The following is a 21,290-nucleotide window of genomic DNA, read 5'->3' as shown; positions in this document are numbered from 1 at the left end:
AGAGAGGTGTGGCTGAAGGAGTGTAAATTTTATTAACTAAATCATATTTATCGATAACTGGGCAGAAAGTTCAAATTTAAAAGCCAAACATGAAGAAGCACCCCCAACCAAATAATGTGTTTTTTGTGTGATTTTATGGCAAGTACAGCTATGTATATAAAAATGTTTGATTTAGATTAGAAAAGACAACCTTGCTAATGCTATCTTAGCTAGGTACCGTTTGTTATAAGCTAATGTTAGCAATCCCTTATTGTGGACTGTTAAGTGACTGAGTGATGTAAAAAAATCAATTGCTCACACTCTGAGTACACAAACACACCCACACACAAACTATCTAGCTAGGTTTAGGTAAAATAGTTTGAACACTACCTTTTAAACAAGTTAGGAAATTTACATTTCCTGCACTTGCTAGGTTATTTAAGCTTCCAAAAACAGCCACAGGGGCTGCTTAAGACGAAAATAGTTCCAAATTTCTTACAAAAATAAAAGTTATTAAATGTTTTTATACCATTTTTTTAGTAGTCAAACTGGTAATCAAATTTTAGTTTCAATAATGATACATTCAGAGATAAGAAAACCTTTGTGAGCCATATCAGACAATTTCAGTAATTTGTAGCCAATTATGGCTCAAACACTGTCATTTCATGTCATAATTTCTCTTGCACTTCTTTTTCTTTGATGTAGTTTTCACAAATGGGCCTACCATTTTATGGTATTAATATGAAAATCCTATGCTGCTTCATTCTGTTATCATCTTCACAAGATTTTCAGAAAATTTGGCCCTGAGGTTGAGGCCACCCACATTTTTAGTAGATGCACCTATGGTATCAATTTTCAAGTCCTAAGTGACTTCCTTCTTGAGTTATCCCATTCACAAACTTCGGTGTCCACGTTTACCGCTCGCCAGAGTGACGACAATACCCTATCAGCCTTTTGGCCGAGGGGTTAAAATGCTATGCAGTCCCGTTTAAAAGAGTAGATCTGATCACTGTACAGTCAACTCACATTGATAAATGTTGGAGCTTTTCTGACTCTGGTTAGATAGAGAAAACAATTTCTCAACTCTGAAATTTTTCCAGTAAAGTACCAGGCACAGCACTCTTTAGGCTCATATTTTTCACTATGAATACATGAAAACATGAAGACAGGATCAATCAAAATGTGGGAACAATTTAATCAAAACTGTGAAACCGATTGTATGTAACAGGATTTAGAGTGTGTGGTGAGAGCAATATGAACAATATGGAGAAGAGACAAATAATGCCACCTGCGGAAACGGAACCCCAGGAAATATTAGTTTAACAAACCATGTAGATTTTAAATTGTTAGCAAAACATGTACGCACACACTCTCTCACACAGTGGTGAAGGAGAGACTTGACAAGTTAATTCAAACTACTACGTGTTGATGCTACAGTACTGCTTGGTCTGTTTGTGCTGTTGGCCACAAAAAACATAAAAAATAAGTGATATTGGTGCATTAATACAAAAAAAAGTCACTGTAGCTCATTGCTAGGCAACATGGCATCATGCTGTCTGCTATAAGAACCTTAAAGGAACTAAGAGGTACTAAGAAGTCAAAGAAAACACATCCACATATTGTGTGTTATAAAGGTTTATTTAACACGAAGTGATAAGCCAAGGACAAGGCAAGAGCTACTAAGAAAAAGTAAACTGGTTAAAAAAAATTCAGATAGTGTGACTTTATTAGAACACACGCACGCAAAAATCTAAAATCATTACAAAAAGCAACCTGACTTAAAAATTAATGCAACTAGGCAGATTCCACTTCGGGAGGCAGTCTATGCCGTGGGGTGCTCACGGGTACTGCCAACAATTCACCGTGTGCGCTCCACTTCAGTGCAAACAATACCTTTTATACTTGTGTCCCAGTGCCTTCGCTCATATGCATAAGTATGGGGAGGGGACCTCACCAGAGCTACCTAGCCCCCCCAGCAAGTCAGCACACCACCTCACCAAGGAGAGAAACTAAATAAAAAACTGAGAGTTATAACTCGGACAAACATGATTAATTTTTCAAGGTAATCAAATGAACAGAGGTACAGCAAAGCAAAACACTGCAATAAAATGCAAGATACTTGTACTGCTAACGATACAGCAGATAAAAGACAAAATAAAAATACAATAACAGGCCTAAGGCCAAACAGCGGGGAAATCTATAAAGAAAAACAAATGTTATCTGGGGCCCACTCTACCACAGTCCAAAATGCCAAACTGAATTGCTGCACCCCTTCCCACCCCAGTCGACCACTACGCAGCAAAACAGAAGGTCACCAAGGGATGAGAGGCGTACTTGGCCCACAAACATCGGGATCAAGCTTGAGTAAGAAAGAAGCCACTAAACAATGAACTTGTGAGCAATTAGTCTGTGCATGCATACTGATCCACATACCTGCAACCACCAAAGTCAGTGACAATAAGCCATGAGAGGCTGAACAAGGTGCTACAGTGTCCTTTATATGTAACCAAGCTCTGATTATTGAGTTACGTGAGCTATGTTCACCAGTAGATACATACGTTGTAATAGTTTTTGTTTTTCAAAAGAGGTGCCACTTCAACCACTCCTAATATGGCTTTCATATGAGCTGAAAGTGATGTCTGAGTAAATGACAAATGTGAAATCATTAGCAATTCAGTTTGATTATCAGCGCACTGACAGGATGGCTGTGACGGTTCTTCTAATTCTTTTCTCACCTTTGCATCATTCTTCCTAGACAAAGGTTTCACAATCCAGCTAGACTGACGTGTGCTAACAAAACTATGTAGAACAGCAACAAAGTTTTGCGAAGAAACACGAGGTATATTTAGCAAAATTCTCTCGTAACTTGATTGTCTAACCCTAAGCCTTATTTAGACTTGGAAACATACATTAAGGTTAGTTGTACACAGTTGTCCATTGTTTTATATGATTTTCTGCATAATTCGAAAGCATATTGATTGATTTCAGTCTTGGCTCTTTAACTCAGTTTTCAAAAAACAGAGCTACTCACTGATCAAGACCCAATTCGTGCAAAATATGATTGAATGTTAAACCCAGTACATTACAGTGATTTCTTGGCACACTCTGCACCCTGGCAGTGCTGGCTTCTTTGATTATCCTTTAAAACTTGAGCACATAAATGGCAGGACATGTTTTGATTGCTTGAGAGTCTGCACATTCCCTTAAATACCATTCAATTTTTTTTATAGACCAATCAACAGCATTGCACTGCCTAATTAATCTCCTTGAAGTTTTTTTTTTTCTTTGAGATTCATCATTTTATTTGATGTCTTTAGCGTTCAATAATATGCTCCATCCTTGCTTTACACCATCACACAGATGGCAGGAGAGACATATGGTTTTGGACTAATAAAAAAGGGAAAAATGGATTTCAGCTTGAATGAGAATCTGTGCAGCATATATGAAAGGAGTTGTGTTAGTCAGCTGAAGTTTCTTTTTAAAAAAAGAAAGAAAGAAACCCAATTAAACTAACCTTTATTTAAAGGGTAACACTGCTGATTTCACATGTAAAAATGTGCTTGCAGGTGTGGAAGAGTGCTAGTAAATCAGTTAAAAAATGTAGAACATTTTTAGTGTCCTTCTGAGGGAGCAGTGAATGCGGACGTATTAACATGGATGTTGCTTCCATGCTGGAAAAATGAGGCTAATTAAGAAGTGCCTTAATCCTGAAACGCATCTGAAGGCCATCAGATAGCTTTGGATGCAAAAGGATTTTTGGTCCTATGGAAATCTTTGGGAAAAAGTCTTCATTTCTTGACCTTATTAAACACTCTGATACTGAGATAATGGGCTCAGTTGGTCCTACTTGGGACAAACTGAATAAAAAAATAGATCTATATTTTAACTCTTGATCATACTATGTTTACAAACTAAAGGTTAGCTGTGGTATGGAATCGCATACTATTTTTCTAACAACCTTATCACATACAGCTTTTTGCGATTGAGATGGTGACAGAGAAATTCTCATCTTGAGACTTCACAGTGAGATTTCACAGACAATATCACGATACATCTGTCCATGTCTGATACTTTCTATGACAAAGAAATAATTACTAAGTGCTAACTACTGAATAAATTACCAGTATTTCCTTAAGGAGGTTTAATCTGGTGACCTATAAGGAGATCACCTAGCAATATTGTAGTGAAGGGTAAAATTATCTGTAGAGTAAACTGTTCCTTTATTTGCTTATTTGTATGGTAACTTTGACTCATGTAAAATCATGTGCACTTGAGTGAGTTGTCTGCCATGATATAACAATGACGGCAATGATCATGAGGAAAACATGTATATTCTTCAACTGGTTCTTGGCTTTTGTTGATTGCCTGCTGTCACGAGGCGAAAGAAAGGACGGCGTCACATCAAAAACCTCGTCATGATTGCTTTGATCACTAGCAGATTGTAATGGTTGCCTGCAGTTTGCGCAGAAGAAGGCTACTTGTTTGCAAACACTTGCAAGTAGTCCTGAGCAGTGGTACAACCTGAAACACTACGACTGAAAAAAGAAACACGTCACACTCACCTTTAAAGTAAAACAATGCCTCAGTTCTTTCGCTAAAGCATTTCAAAAAGGGCAACTTCCTCTTTGAAAGTAAACTATGTCAATTTTTGGATTTCCATACTCAAGTCAGCATGTTCCATGCAAACTACTGTTAACTGCTGCAATCTGCTAGGAATGAAAACAACTGCAGACATTTTTGGGTAATAGACAGTTGCCAGATGGTCACGGACTTATCTCCCAGCCTCTGTGCTTGGGACCTTATTTACTTGTTCCTACATTTTCACCATAATTGTCACACGTCCAAAATGGTGGACAAATTAACGTCACGTGATTAACCCTCTGTTTACCCTACAGACACTTCACCTACCGCCTACTGGTGTTTGCCAGAGGGGCTGATGGTGCGATATGGCAGCCTCGCTTCTGTCAGTCTGCCCCAGGGCAGCTGTGCTACAACTGTAGCTGCCTCCACCAGTGTGTGAATGTGAGAGTGAATGAATAGTGGCATTGTAAAGCGCTTTGGGTGCCTTGAAAAGTGCTATATAAATCCAATCCATTATTATTATTATTAATGGTCATGCGATTGCAACACCTCAATTGGTCACTTCAAGAACTGCAGCTTTTGGTACTTCCTCCTTGGCATTTTTCTTATGCATTATTTATTTATTTAGCTATGGAGGTTGCTGCTTAGCTGGTAATAGGATAATGAAAAAAATCAGACCAACTTTTGGTGTTTGTGTTGCATTTTGGGTAATTTAAGCAGGAAGGGGAGGGAGAGGGCATGTAGCACAGATTAAATTAAATAACCTCTAATTCTGCTGCATGAGCCACATGTTTCAAAAGCTGTGCTGTGAATGGAAAATACTTAGTGAAGGAGAGAAAATTAAACTGATTAAAAGGCTGTCTGCAGCAGCAGAAAAGAACCTCTCCCAGCAATATGTTAATATTAAATACAGTCAAAATTGAATTAAACATATGCGCTTGAATGCAAAGAAAAGGCTATGCCTTTATGCTTGTAGTCATTTTTTTAATCTGAGTTTCAGCAGGTGCGTGGAAGAAGTGCTTTTTAAAAAATTGCATTATGTTGCATGTGCCTAAAACTTCAACTCCTTATTTTTACATATGAATAAATCATGTCTTATTTTTTGTTATAGAGAAACAGGGGTTAAAAATCATTTAAAAAACAGGATGCCCTGTCACCACCTAAACATGTACCGTTTGACACGCCAAGTCAAAGCCCCCAACTAAATACATGAAAATGTATTTTTCATGTTATTAAATAAGAAAAGTGAAGTTTCAGCATAAATCTTCAGTTATTATGTGATTTAATCTCATTAGTATGAACAGACTGATGGTATTCCACAGTAAATTCGTTGCTTAACATTTACTAATCCGTGCATGTGTCACCAAACCCCTGACTTTAAAAACTCAGCATAAATAAGACAGAAACTGTGGGAAGTGAATCTCAGTGGAAATGTTTTCTGCCACCCGGTTCATATTTCATGGCACAACTGCTCACATTAATTGCATTCACATAGCCAGATATTCAGATGCAAACTGCTTTTAATACAAATTGCTTCAGACAGCAAGTAATAACTTTTCCCTCTTTCACAACAGTTGCGGTCTCACATCTTTCATATTCAGGGCTCATGAGAATACACCCACGGCCTTCTAATCAGAGCTCGTTCTTCACATCTTTCACTCATACGTGTGTTTTTCCAAATGTCACTCGTCTCAATACAGGTTGAGGTTGGTTAAAGATCAATTACGTTTTCCATCTAAAAGATTATCTGTGAAATTTAAATCAGATCCTTATGAATGCTCTAAAAATATAAATAACAATAATCTAGTATACTGAAAGTCTCAAGACACATCTGAGATGGTTCATGTCTGTGGTGTCTCTTTGCACCTCTTTTTATTGATCTCCATCAACCTGAAACCCTTTGTAGCGGAGCATCAAGCACCACCTTTCACGGACATGCTCTCTCCTTTTCACCCACAGGTTACACCGTCTGTTTGGTATTCTGGTGGAGTGTGGTTGTGTCCTGGCCTTCCTCACCTGGCTACCCCCTTGTTCTGCTTTTCTAAACTAACAGTCTCAGTTAAGGTCAGTCCAGAGAAGTGGACAGTCTGCGTGATTCACATTCAGCCTGTGAAACAGCGATTCAACTTAAAAAAATTTTTTTTTTCTATTTGTTACCTAATATGGATTTTAACCATCTCAGAATGTTTTCTAATAGATAACCATCTTGACAATATAAAGGAGTGTTTGAAGGATTCTTTCACCACAAGAGCCATGAGATCAAATATCATAAGTAAAAACTAACTTAAATGAAACTTTCTTCTTTCACTCCAATAACTGTATGAGTGCACACTTGCTAGTAGTGATTTGGAAACCAGTTGATCTGATTCTTTGTGCCATAGATTAAACGAGGTGCCGGAAATATTCCTCTACACATTTCGGCCCATGTTAGCGTCTCACAGTCCAGACCAGGTATTCCAGTCTCTTATTGTTTTGGTAAGCATCTGTGAATCGTAGCCTCATTTTCCTATTCTTAGCGAACAGGAGTGGCGACCAGTGTGGTCTTCTGCTGCTGTATAGATGCTCTTCTGCATACCTTGGTTGCATTGAGTGGCTTTTTCAGTTATGGCTCTTTTCTATTAGCTCAAAGCAATTTTCCCGTTCTCCTCTGACATCTGACTTGGGCATCAACAAGACATTTACTATAAGATAACTGACGATCAATGGATATTTTAGCTTTTCGACCATTCTCTAAAAACCGAGAAATGGTTGCATGGGGAAAATTCCAGCAGTCTCTCAAATAGTTGACCAGCCCATCTCGCACCAACAGCTAGTGGTGTGCAATGCTGCATATTTTGGTATCGATCCGATACCAAGTAAATATGGGCCGGTATTGCTTTTTCCGATACTTTTCAATAAATAAGGTGGATGGGTCATTGAATTGCTAAATCTCAATTAATTGTCTATAATTGTAAATAATTAAGTGTCTTTTTTTTATTATGTGTCCTGTTTTATTATTAAATACTTAAAACCCAGGACATAATTAGGACAAAGTTTATAATTAAATAGAAAATGCTTATAGAAAATTTATATTATAATTTTTTATTTTAGAAAATCTTAAATAAAAATGCACACAAACCAGTAAATCCCCCCAAAGCGTGTAAGTCATGTCATGTGATGGGGTGCTACATATAAACACAAGAGGGGGGAGGGGGAGCAGAGTGTGCCTGCTCTGCGCTGACACAGGAGCGGCGAGCCCGGCGACCTGGCTGTTTCGTCTTTGCTGAAACCACAGCAATGCAAACAAGAGCGGAACTTAAAGTAAAGAATGGATCTCACCAAGCTATTATCAATCCGATACTGATGCCCACTTGGTATCGGATTGATATTTGGATCAATCCGCCCACCACTACCAACAACCATGTCACATCCAAGTCACTCTGATGCTTGGTTTAAGTCATCTTGACCATGATAACATTAGTAAATTGAGTTGCTGGACTTTGATTGGCTGATAAAATATTTCTTTTAAAACTGGAAAAAGTGTAACTAACATAGTGGCCACTGAGTGTATTGTGAAGAATAAACTTTCACAACGAGCATCTTTAAACCCACTTTTAGTCCACATATGTCCCCCAAAATCAAGCTTACTATGCATTCAGGCAGCTTTGAAATAAATCATTCCAGTCTAATACAATAACAGGGAATTCATAAGATGTTGTCATTTATACTGTATGTTTCAGTGTTTCGGGGTTTTGTACCTTATCTAAGCTCTAGTAGACTTATAAGCTTCTTAAATAATTCCAGTTAAGCTTAAGAAATTAATCCAAACAACTTTAGCAGAACAGCTTTATTAGTAGTATTTTTATTGTGGTGTTAAGTCCCTTTAAGAATCTCCTAGTTTTGTGAAGTGTCTTACATGAAAGATTATGACACAGCGGGAGGTCCGTTTTCCTGATGGCGGGGAGTGTTTAAGGAGGTAGAGGTCACTGGCAGTGCAGCACCGGCCTTTCCTTCTTAATGACGCTTCAAAGTGAGAGGCCATCATTCCCCCTAATTATTGTTGATTGCATTCATTATGTCATGTCTCGATATCTTGGAGGCGCTGTTGGTGGTTTGGGCTAAATGGCAGCTATGGGTTAGCTTGTTTCTCAAAGCTAATTGGACGTCAGGCAAACAGAGACAGAAGAAAGTGCCTCTCATCAGCAGACTGCCCACTGTCCAATGTATTTTTTATGAGCTGGCAGACCACTTACAGAGCAGACTGAAGCCCAGGGTTGTGATGCTTGTGAGATGTCAAGCACCTCTTCCCAGAAATCCCTCAAGCTCTGTTTTAATGAAATTAACAAGCTTATTAAAAAAATCTGCTGCACTGACATCTGACACAGCACCTCACTGCGTTTCTTAAATCAAGTTCGGAAGGAATAGGAGGAAGTTCGTGGCGAGCTTAATAGAAATAAAAAGAGAAACAATGTAACGCTTTTTATACTCCGGACGAACATCTCAATCCATTACCCTTGAACTTAAAAAGAAAATAAAAAAATAAAAACAGCCAGTAAACATGTATGAAGCCACCAAAGGGAAATACTCTGACTGCAGGTTACATTTCTCCTGAAAAGAGAACGAGAAAAGATTAGAAAAGCACTCTGGGAGCAATTCTAAATCTCACAGATCAGCAGTGAAGGGACAGCCAAGCTGGCAACAGAGATACGGAGGCACAATGGTGAATCACTCCCACGCGTCCCCCAACAATACAAGGCAGGGCGGGTGACTCAGAAATACTGATTCACCTATATGCCTACTTGTACATACAGTATGTGCACCCACACTCATGCACACACACTGACAGACAAACACCCACCATCCTTATAGTGTTATTACCATATGCATTGCTTTCTTATGCCAGAGTTTCTAGCCTCCAGATATGGGAAAAAATCAAAAGAGGAGGCCGTCCTTCTTCTCAGGTCGGCAAATACTTACTTTTGTGCTGATGCCTTAATGCACCCACATTAATGATGCTGTACAAGTCTCTGTCACTGTGTAGCCATAAGCATAATTTTGCTATGTGCAAGGTTAATATTACTAATATTTTTAATCCAAAACAAGATGGACTCTTCAACCTAACCATGTAATTTTGGCACCTAAATTGAAAAAAAAAAAGCACAAACTAACTGCTACACATGAGTCCCAATCAAGAACAATGCCATTGCTTTCTGACTAATGGTCTTTGGATCCAAATTTCATATGCAGTCGATGCTGGTTTTTCAAATTAGACTTTAGGAGTTCCAACTTTGACGTAAAGAGCATCCAGGCTCCCAATCCAAGACATCTAATGATGCACATATCTGGGAAATGACAAAGCAGCATTATTTGATTCCCTGGGAATCAAACTGGCTGGATTTATAATCTTAAAAAAAATGAGTAGGGAAGTGCATTTCACTACTGTTTCTAAAAGCCTGTTTAAGACTGTGTTATATTAGGGGAGCAGCCTATGCCTGCAGTTACAGAACTCTCTTTCTAAAGGTGAAGCGGAGACATCCTTCCCCATTTTTCTTCCCTGATTTTCCTCATCAGCTTACTTCTCCCATGTCCTCTGTCCTCTTAATGCAGCTTTTTGCTTGTGTCTGCACAAAAAAAAGATCTCAGGGCTCTTCTCTGCATTACAGAGATTGAAGAGAGAGTCAGAGCAAAAGTGAGAGAGAGAGAGGAAGAGGTAAAGAAGCCATTTCTCAGCTGCCTTTCTATCAAAAACTCCACACTGTCCAACACTTATCACGGGTTTACATTCTCATTTACAGAGGAAGCGGTTGGTTGCATGGTTAAATGCCCTTTTAACATACTTTTAATGCCCCAGACTAAATGTGTAGAGTGCATGCAGTCTGGAAGAACTTCATGTATAAACCCTGCTATTAGAAATAGAGCCAGAGCATATAATATTACAGCAAATACGTCTTAGCAATGAAGCTTTAGTTGCCTGTAGTCAATAATACAGCTTAACTCCTAGCAAAACTGCATTATGTGAAATTTTGGCAAATTTTCTTATATTCTTTCCTGAAAGTACAACTGTATGCACTCTCATGTTTGGGAAACTAGTAGGCAGTAACTTTAGCTTAGCATAAGCCTGTGAGTAGCAGAACACAGCTGGTTTAGCTCAGAGCAGAGGCAGATTTAAAGGTGCCTCTGCATATTCGATTTGTTTTATCCACACAGAATATAAATATAAAACTATTAAAGTGTGATTTTACAGACAGACCTGCTCTACATTTACTTCTTGAACAATGACCAGATTCCATTTTTGAGTGCATTTTGGCAATAATGGCAGACAGACGGTCAGATCCCAGAGGGTGCCATATGCAATGGAAATCTGGTACTGCAAAAAATACAACAGTTATTCAGGAAGTATTCCTCTGACTGTCTTTGGAAACAAGTTTTGTTTAAAAAAAAAGGAAAGAAATTCACAGAGAGCCAGATACTTCGATAAAAATGAGGTCATTCATTCTTTATTTTTCCTCCACAGTTTAGCTAAATTGAGCAGGAGGGAGGCTATAATTATTGCTGAACTGTTGCTGCTAATAGCTTTCATAAGGTACACTAAACTTCTAAATATCTGGATTCACAGCATCTGTTGTCAAATCAAGGATACCAGGAAAACAGTAACATATACCATGACTGTCAAGCATTTGTTGATATTAGCTAGCTAGCGCTGGCACTGAGTTACACCAGGTGTCCTCTTGGTCTCAGTTCTTGAACAGGTGAGAATTAATTGTTCCACACAAACCATTTGACGGTTATAAACCATCCTGAGGGCTGTATTTTAAGACATCATGGGTAAGTGAGCTATTTTGAGCTAGTCAGAGCTAATATTAGCACTCCTTTTACCTAGCTAAAACGCTGCGGTAGCATATGCAGTTGTTTTAAATGTGATATATAGATTAAATTGACTTGACTAAATGGTAAGCAGAAGTAAAACAATGATTGCTTTGTAAGTACAGCATTTGTATAACAGGAGGCACAAAGTTGCTTCTGTGAAGAAGTGGGATTAGCAGCATTGGTGACACAACAACACCACTCGCTAACATTAGGCCTTACAAGCATCAGAACATCACTCCACTGATTTGAATTCCCATGTATCTGATTCCTTATCGATTGTGATTTCATCTGAAAACATTCTATATTCATGAAAATTTAAAGACAGTTTTTGCCTTAAATACATCTATTATTGAAGATTGACCAAACATCCACAGCAATGAGATGAAAATGAAAACGTGGTAGAGAGAATCACACGCTCACTTTCTTTCACATAAAATGAGCAGTTGTTATAGTGCTTGCAAAATTACAATGGCAAGACAATAAGCGTATTGTGGCGAGATGGTACATCAGCTTTCCTGCCAGCTTAAAATATAATGCTCCAGAAAGTAAACCTGTGTGAGTCACTCCCGCTAACAGTGGAAATATTGACTGAGCTGCTCAGTGTACTGCACAACTTGATGGCTCTCCCAAACCTGATCGTTTTTCCCAGGAGGGCAGGAACTGGTTGTACCTCGGGCTCTTTTTCGGATACACATGCACACAACACGGATGGATTATTCATGCGCTCGTACGGACAAACATGCTCACTACATCCCAGCACAGACCTCATCGCTGACACCTGAGCAGAGAAGGAAATTGCTGCCAAATTTGGGGGACACTTCGAAAACTTTTCATTATTAGAAGACCTGGACACAAATTCTGCACTGTTCCAGCCCTCTCACAGTATCTCAAGGTGTTATTTATACTTTGCTACCGGACTGTGTGATGCTCCGGGAGGAGGGGATGATGGGGGGGGGGCTATATGAGGGAGATGGGTGTTGACGATGGCACTTGTCGCCACATGGCACCTGTCAGTGCCTGTGCTGACATGTACGCTCAGATGGAGAGCAAGATTTATGGCAAGCAGCTTTTAAAAATCTGCCACTTGGCAACACTGCATCATTAACAAGCCTTCTGAAGGCCCACACTTGGCCTGCTTCCAGGAGACGAGAGGGAGAGTTCAGCATCTCTTTACCACCTCCCCCTCCCTTTCCCTCTACCTCCATATATCCTCCTCTATCTTTAGAGTACTATGCAAAGTCAGCACTCTTCAGCCATCTACCTTTAACATATCAAATGCATGCCCGCCAGCCTCTTTTTAACACTGAGCAGGAGAAGTGAAGGGCTGGGTGGCAGAGTGTAGCCATTAGAATGGACACCTGGTGGCTGATGCTGCTGCTACTCTCATTGTCCCCCCCAAAAACCCTCCACATATTTCAGTCAAACAAACTGAAACACTGAAGTTCAATTGCAGAGTTTGGAACAAGTAGCTTTTCCCCTAAAACAATCCAATTCACAGTAAAACACCAATCAGGTTAAAAAGAAAGAAAAGAAAAAGGGCCAATCCCCTGAGATTAAAAGTAGCACTATTAGAGCAGTAAGTGGTGTCTTTATGAGAATGCAAGCTTAGCAGAGGAAAATAAGTGAGGCAGCTAAGCAAAGGACATCAAAGAGGCTTACCTCGAGGAGTTGCATGAGTGGGCCCAAATCACTTATCATAATTATCATTGCTCCCTCCATACCTCAGGCCCTGATTCACAATGGGGGAAAAATAGAGGCAGACATGATCTAAGTCACATTGAAATGCCACATTCATATGATTGTAGTTAATTAAGGAGGGTCCACAGCCAAAACAAGTTGCGAGATGATTTTTTTTGTTTAAACTTAAAGGTTAGGTGTGTGACGGTGCGCGTGATCACCAGGGGTAAACTTGTTACTTTAATGAGGTGTAACTAGAGGAGGGACACAAACTTGGAGGAGATATAAAGCATGTGGGGGAGGCATCTGATGAACCATGGCCTTTACCCCACAGATTTATTGCATTTTCTTTTCTTTTTTTTTTTTAGACGAGCACCCAGGGAGACGATGTGCTGGGTGGATCTGATGTGTTTTACCAGCCGCTCAGTCGGGAACCATTACAGAAAAGTAACACAGTTATGCATGCAGTCAAAACCTCACATAACTGAAAATCCTGACAGCAGGTAGGCGCTTTTCTCTTAAACCATCGTACAGACCTCATTATTTTCTAGATTTGTCTCTGTTTTTCAAATTAAATGTGAGATTATCTGCTTTGCTTGCATTTAACTCTCTATGTACTATGCATTGCTTTTTTCAGAGTCCTTACAGATTGGTGTGCAGCAAGACTACTGCCCAGAACAGACCTTAATAACAACAGATGTGATGCTGATCAAGTTCGACAGGATAAAAGGAAGACCTGGGGTGGAGGTGGGTTGCAAATTGGCTTGCAGATACGGTGCAGCTGAGCCTTAAGTATTGTGGGATGTTATTTAGATCAGTTGGTCTGCTGCACCTGATATCTAGCCGGAGCTCTTGGTAACATTTCTATCAGAAAGCTGATAGTTGCAGTTGCTTTTCTACATTCTCTTTCCTCTCGACTGCTCTATCAGCACTTCTTTTACACAGAATGCATTGTAGTTGAGAGTATGTATGTTTCTGGGAATTGATATGTCATAAAAGAAAAATGTCAGGCTGAATAAAATGAAAAAAGCGAGTCATTCTCACTATATTTTCAGGTTACACTAAGGCCTGATTCAGACTTCTGCAGGGAATCCTGTAGAGTCTACAATGAAACCTATGTACGGGCCGTTGCCAGTATTTTTGCTTTGCTTGGATTGCTATGTTTTAATTACAGAACTATCCACTGTTTAATATGCAATGGCAGTTATAATAGAAAAAATAAAATGCTGGGGCTCTTTTTTATGGTCAGGTTTTTTGGGGGCAATCATATTTTTCTTTGTAGTTCACATCCCCACTTGTCCATTCTAATACTTTCAGCAATCTCTCTCCAGGATTTGCTGACATTTGTGAGTCCATATATTGATACTATGATTATTAATTCTGATACTGAGACATCATCACTGACATCTTCAACCTCTCTCTAACCACTGTCCCAATGTGCCTCAAGGCCCCCACAAAGAAGTCCTCAGTGTCCTCAACCACTACTGTCCTGTTGTACTCACACCCATCATTAAGAAGTGCTTTGAGAGGTTCGTCATGGGGCACATTAAGACCCGGCTGCCACTGACACTGGGGCCACTGCAGTTCACCTATTGCCCAAATCGGTCAACAGATGACGCCATCGCCACCCCAGGATGAATCCCCAGGAAGCCCTCATCGATTCTCATGTCATGTCTTAACTGTCTTTTTAAAATTAATTTGCCACAGTTAGTTTTGGACGCACGGCGGTGCAGTGTTTTGTACACAGTCTAAAGATGGGGTTAGCTTAAATGGTGACTCTAAACTCCCCGTAGCTGCAAATGTGAGCATCCGTCTCTGTGTGTTGACGCTGTGACAGGCAACTTTTCTGAGATGTACCCCACCTCTCACCCTATGGCAGCTGGGATGGCCTCCAGAGCTTCCTCTGTGATCCTGAATTGGAGAAGTGGAAGAAAACGGATGGATGGGCTATTAGTGGCAACAAAAGTTACTCAACCTCACACATCTCCATGTATGAACATGACTAGATTTAATCCACACATTCTACTGTGTAATGTTACGTGACTCAAACATCCCACACATCAGAGATAACGCCCAAATTCAAAATAACCCAAGCAAGACAAGTATAGAATCACTCAGGCAATCAATAATTCAGTAAACACACAATCTTTATGAATGATTTTACACAGAGATCATCTTGTTTTATTGATTATTTCCCCCTGTGCTTTCTTGCTATACTCTTAGCCAAACATGCATTTGATTAAAGCTCGTGTTTTAATGTTCGAGTGGCTTTCACACAAAATATCATGCAAACATGGATTATGCAAACATTACATGTGTAGGTAGTGCAGTGGAAATATGACCTTTCTCTTTTAATGCCACGTTAACGTCTGACATGAAACTTGAATGCCCGAAAACGAATATTGTTAGTAATGTTGTAATAGTAACGATGCAAAAAAGCATGTATCAGCACATTGAATTACATCACAGTACATCAGAGACTGCGATGCTATGTAAATATCCCCCATTTATATCAATGAACTACAGTGCAGTTCCCTGCCTACATGTAAAGCATTGTTCGAAGAGGCCTCTATTCATCATCAAGAACACCAGCAACAGACTTTGATGTTTTTTATATAAATCTTGTCTGTTTCCATTCATAACCAGTCTCAATCCACATTTTTCTGTCTGGTCCAAATGTAAAATTCACTTGTGTCACACCAAGTGACTCTAAACACCCAACGCTGAGAGTGAATGAGAGCCCTTATTACATTTCTCTAGCTCGGTGTTGAAGAATTCTTACATTTTTGTGCACCCGCCACTGGTGTGAGGGATCTAACAAGGCCGAGTGATGAGGAGCAGAAACAGTGTAACAATCGTCGTACCCCGCGCCAATTATTTCACATTGCTGTGATGGGTAAAATGCCTGAAAGCGCTAACTTCCCACCCGAAAAAAGTTGGTGCTTCACTCCTCCTGCTCCTTGTTTGGCTGCCACGCATGGCTTCTTCTTAGACTATCCGCAGGGACTGATCAGAGTAGCGTGGTCTTGCTAACAGAGCTTTGGCCATGTGTTAAGGCTAACAAGGTGAAAAAAATAATAATGAGCAAACCCAAAGAAGAGGTCTTTAGCTCCTTTCTGACCTCAATGTCAGTATTACCTCAATCCAATTCATCCAGTATGTTGCTCCTGCCGGAAAAGACGAGCATTAAGTGGAAAGTATGAACCTGCACAGCCTGACCCTCTGCTGCAAAGCGCAGATTTGAAGCGAGGGGAAAAAACTTGAAGAAAGCATCTAAGACTTTTGCATGTGTCTCTTTAGCAACATGAGCCATCATAACTCTGAGAGAAAAGCACAAAGAACAAGAGCAAAAATGGCAGGTGAACTGAACAGTCACATTCAGTACGGCAGCATATGGTGGCCAGTAGCCACACTGTTCATGTTCTCTTGTATTTGTTACTTGAAACTCTATGAAGAGCTTTTGGCATGTCAGCAAAAGCTGTTGGAAAAGCAAATAATCATTAACTCCCACCCAGGCAACTTTGAGCAGCTTGTTGCCTAGCATGAGACCGTCTGTTGATGATGTAAGCCTATGCACTTCACAAGCACCTTCAAAAACATATTATTTTATCACTTTATCGCTTGCAGCACTTGATAGCTCAGTTTCCGTACTCTAAGTTAAGAAACCATATCAGCACAACGCAGTTAGGGCTGCAACAGCACATAAACAGCAAATAATAAAGCATCTTTGCTCAAGCATGAAAAATTACATTCAGTCTTTTTTTTTAAATCTAACAATGAATGAAATCCCATGTCCTGAGCACTCAGTGATTAAATTGGTATATGCTATTCATGAAACAGAGACAGAGGAATACCCACCCACTGCAATAAAGGAAACACATTTATGTGTAAGCATTCGATCATCTACCTCAAATCTTTTATTTTGCACAACAAAAACATATAAAACAATGCTTTACTAAAGATTAACTCCCAACCTTTAGTCTAATAGTATCGCCGGCAGACAGGAGTCACAACGCCGGCAAAGTGACTCAGATATCATGGGGTAACCGACATTATTAAAATGTGTCAATACACGCCATGACATGCTCTAAATAGCGAGTGCATTACAATGAAAAATATGGCTTTTCATTTTTTAAAGAAGTTCCCTTTTCATCTGTAGTGGGAACCATGTATTATTTCGTGTAAATAAGCTTGAGGTCCTTAGAGGTGAATATGAAATGAAAACAGGAGCACACCCTTATTTCCTCTTGTTTCCTGGAATAACCCTATAGCCCCATAGATTGATAACACATCGTGTTAGACACAGAAAAATGATGCCTTAGTTAAGCGTTGACACACAGATTGTATTTAGTGATAATTTTATTACCATTTATTGATGTTTATAATAAAGAAACAGATGATTCTGAGCAATCAGAGGGGTTTGTATCATAGGGGTAAGGGGTGGGGTACACCCTGGAGAAGTCACCGGTCCATCACAGTGCTAACACTCACATTCACACCTATGGCCAAATTAAGCATCACCTGCTAACAAAACAAGCGTGTCTTTACTGTTTTTGTGTTTTTTACCGACTGCGTGAGGAAGCTGGAGCACCGAGAGGAAACAGAAAGGCCCCAGCCAATAAGCTTTCTTCCTGTGACGCCACATCTCTAACAACTGCATCAACGTAAACTATCATAGACTATATATAACACTATATATAAAAATAGAGGCAATTTTCATCAGCACAGGCATTTTATATACATTTTTTTGCCACCCTTTACCTAACTCCAAGTGTAAAAATGTAAATATTTCCACAGCTGTGAAAGATAGATGTTCACTCTTCTGTTATGAAACCTTGTATTTTTTTCCCCATTTTTCAGAGTTAAAGTTTGACGTGGCAGAAGAAGCTCAAGCTTTATACTTTTTTTTCAGCAAACGGCGTCAATGCCCGAGGCTGTGCGAGGGCTGATTTGAACAGAAAACCCACGAAACAACACAAAGACCAACAGGCACTATTACTTGCCTTCACTGTAGAGTTTGGGTTATCAAAAAAGTGCATTTTTCCTTTATTCCATTTTCCTTGTCACATCACTGCAGTGTATCAGATTTAACAGATAAGGACAGTTTTAAAGTTGCTGCCATCAGGGAAAACAGGACTGACTGCATTTCAGCTATAGCTTTAATCTCACTAATATCAAAAGCGATTTTTTTTAAAAGATGCTAATAAATTAGGGTTATTAACCAGCATGTTTTAAAAGGATGAAACTGGGATCCGAGTAGAATGGGATGAGGGATAAACTATATTAGCAAACCAAAAACTCAAGAACTATTTTTTTTTCCAGCGACTGGAATTATTTATCACGGATCTTGAAGAAACTGGCTCATATCTATTGCATGCTATACATCTCTCCTGGCTGCATTGTCTCTGACATTTGAAGGACTGAAAGTGACAAATATCGACAAGTTTATTCTAAGACAGCATGATGTGCTCCTCGGCAGGGATTTTATTTTTGGAAAAATAGGTGCTATGCTGGCATGGGCATATGAGGGGGTGGGATATGACAAGCCATGATAGGAAATTGATTTTTTTTTACTTTAACCCTGGGTTCAATTATTGAGGTTGATGGGACAATAATGATGCCTATCTGCAAATACTGCCCATCCCAGCTCGTGCCATTTTGTTTTCTCTTCCATCAGGTTTGATGGAGCTTTAATTGATTCACTAATTGCCTTTAATTATAAAGTAAATGACTTCTTTTTTCCACGCTAGTTGGGATATCTGTTTCGGTGGCTATCAAAGAACAAGTTAATAACCCGGATGGTAGGGTTAATAATCCCAGCCGGTGGCGTAATTGTCATTAGATCTTAGTAAACATATAGAAATGGAATTAGTCCATGAGCGCACGATTGCGTTTCGTGTCACATCTTCTGCAATCTTCATGCTATACTATACAACTATAAAACCTAAACTATAAAACCCAAATTCATCATATATGACTCTGATTTCTTGTGTTATTTCTTTAAGAAAACAGGACATTTGCCATTCGTCCCTTTTTCTTTGTGGGTGCTGTGGCAGAAGTTACGCCGGAGCTGCCGCTAAACTGCTCATTGAGGGAAATAAATCACAGGACAGACGTTTCCTAGCACGTTACTTTGTAAAACTAAAGTTCACCAATCGCTGAAGGTTGAAAAAAAGGGAGTATCCTGAGATTTCTGCTGCTGGTGCGGTTGTTGTTGTTGAGTTAAACACACCGCTTGCTTTGCCACCCCTGATAAATAAAACATATTAGTGCTTCAGGAGAACGGGGTCTGCCTCCCTGCCTGCATCAGACTTTCCCTGAATACACTGTGGACACTGTGTCTCAACCTGACACCACAAACACTCAGTGCTTTTCACACGTCTGCACTCGCTAGCGCTTTACCGTTCCGCATTCACGTACCCCCATATTCATGCCAAAAATATCCATGCTTTTTCTGGAACGCTCGCTTGTGATCTTATCACAGAGTGCCGTAGTCGGTGTTCACGTGCATGGTACAGATGGCTACGCGCAGGAAAAACACAGGCACAGAAAACATGGACAATTCAGTTGTATTATTGCCTCACTTTAATGTCTAAATTCCTTCAAACTTATTTTTTCTTTTCCTCTGAGTAATATCAATAAATGTCTGGGGTGCACTGAAAAAAAAAAACTTATGAATAACACAATTCAGTTTAACTTATGCAGCTTCAATTCACAACAATGCTTATCTCTGAGTTTGGAATACTGAAGAGAACACCAATCATTCAACTAAAGTAAGCAGCAGATGACAGTGGTGTGGAAAAAAAAACTCCTATCTAACAGGAAGAAACCATATCCAGGCTCAGCGAGGGCTGCCATCTGCACTAGCTGGTAGGGGTGGGGGAACAAACAGGAGATACTGTGCTACTTCCTAACTCAGGCACAAAAACATCACTATTCCTAAAGTTTGCTGTGAGCAGATGTCTTCATATGAAAGGAAGAAACAAGCTTTTTGTTAATCCATGATCTACTGACCAAGCAGTATGCTTTGGTTGTATGCAGGTAAACAGTTCGTGTGGAGAGCAAGCGAGGGATAACGTTCTTTGATGTGCAATCTGGAAAACAATGGTTTTGATCTAATGATGGTAGCTTTTTAAATTTTTATTTCCACAATGATCAGCACACACAACAGAGAGTCTCATCACAGAAAGGAAAACCATGAAGTATTTCCCCTTTTAACTAGAGGCTAAACTAGAGGTGCCACATTTTGGTCAGTTTGTATTTGTCTGTGCAGATGTCCAGTTTATAGCCCAATGAAGACACTACCAGTGAATTTTGATTGGTTGAAAAGTTTGCCTGTACAGGAAAGGAAATGATAGCAAAGCTTAGAGTAAAGGGAAGCACAGACAGTGGCTACAGTGAACAGCACGTTTTAATGCTTTTGTGTAACTACAACATACAAAGACTACTAAAGTCTTTGTATATTATGATTTTGGTCGTCTCTGCGGCAGGCTATAGAAGGGCAAACTACAACAGGAATAGGAATAGCCCACGGACCAGCTGTTGCTCATGTTTTAGACACGGCCCTCTGGTGACACTACATAACAACAACATGTTGGCGCAGCTGTGCATAGGTCCCTTTACTCAGCAGGCTACTTGATGCAAAACACCAATCAAAAAGGTCAGTAACTGTGCCTACAAAAAGCAAAAGCTGCAGCTCAACTCCTTGGAAGCCCTTTTTGTTACAGATACCTTCACCATTTACAGGGCACAATGGAGCAGCATGGCCAAAAGCTTGTGTAAGAACCTGCTCTCTTGATATGATTTCTATCTGTCTGAGCCAAGGTAAGGATAGTGCACAACCCTGTGAATGTCAAAGATATGAACAAGCTGCTGGTCACACTCATGATACACATGCCTTCTTCTGTCTCAAAGACGTTAAATCCTTCCATCACTACAGCGTCTGTTTGGTCTCTTGTGCCATATTCGTGGACTCCACTCATTACCAATAGTGCTCCTCAACCAGAAGGGGGCCTGTCAGCTGGCACTTAAACACGGTACCGCTTCTGATGCAGGGCACAAATCACAGATGTGCATCTGCAAGTATTAATAAAAACTCAGGTGACATGAGTCGATTACCAAAAAGGTTAAGTGGAATCCTGAAGTGCTACTGCTGGTCCCTATTGTATACACATGACTGTGCAGCACATGAGTCTTGCAGTAGCATG

At 39.8% G+C, this 21,290-nt stretch overlaps 1 long non-coding RNA gene across 1 annotated transcript; it reads left to right on the top strand.

The window, feature by feature from the left end:
- The first annotated feature begins 11,010 nt into the window (after positions 1-11,010).
- Positions 11,011-13,818, top strand: LOC309701807. Its single transcript, XR_014275263.1, has 3 exons — positions 11,011-11,122; positions 13,452-13,586; positions 13,721-13,818. It is a non-coding gene; the product is annotated as an uncharacterized lncRNA (long non-coding RNA).
- Positions 13,819-21,290: the final 7,472 nt, after the last annotated feature.

Source organism: Aulonocara stuartgranti (assembly GCF_965226115.1).
Source record: "Aulonocara stuartgranti genome assembly, chromosome: 3".
NCBI classification, from domain to species: domain Eukaryota; kingdom Metazoa; phylum Chordata; class Actinopteri; order Cichliformes; family Cichlidae; genus Aulonocara; species Aulonocara stuartgranti.
The sequence above is the reverse complement of the archived record's forward strand: the minus strand, read 5'-3'. Positions and strand labels throughout refer to the sequence as shown.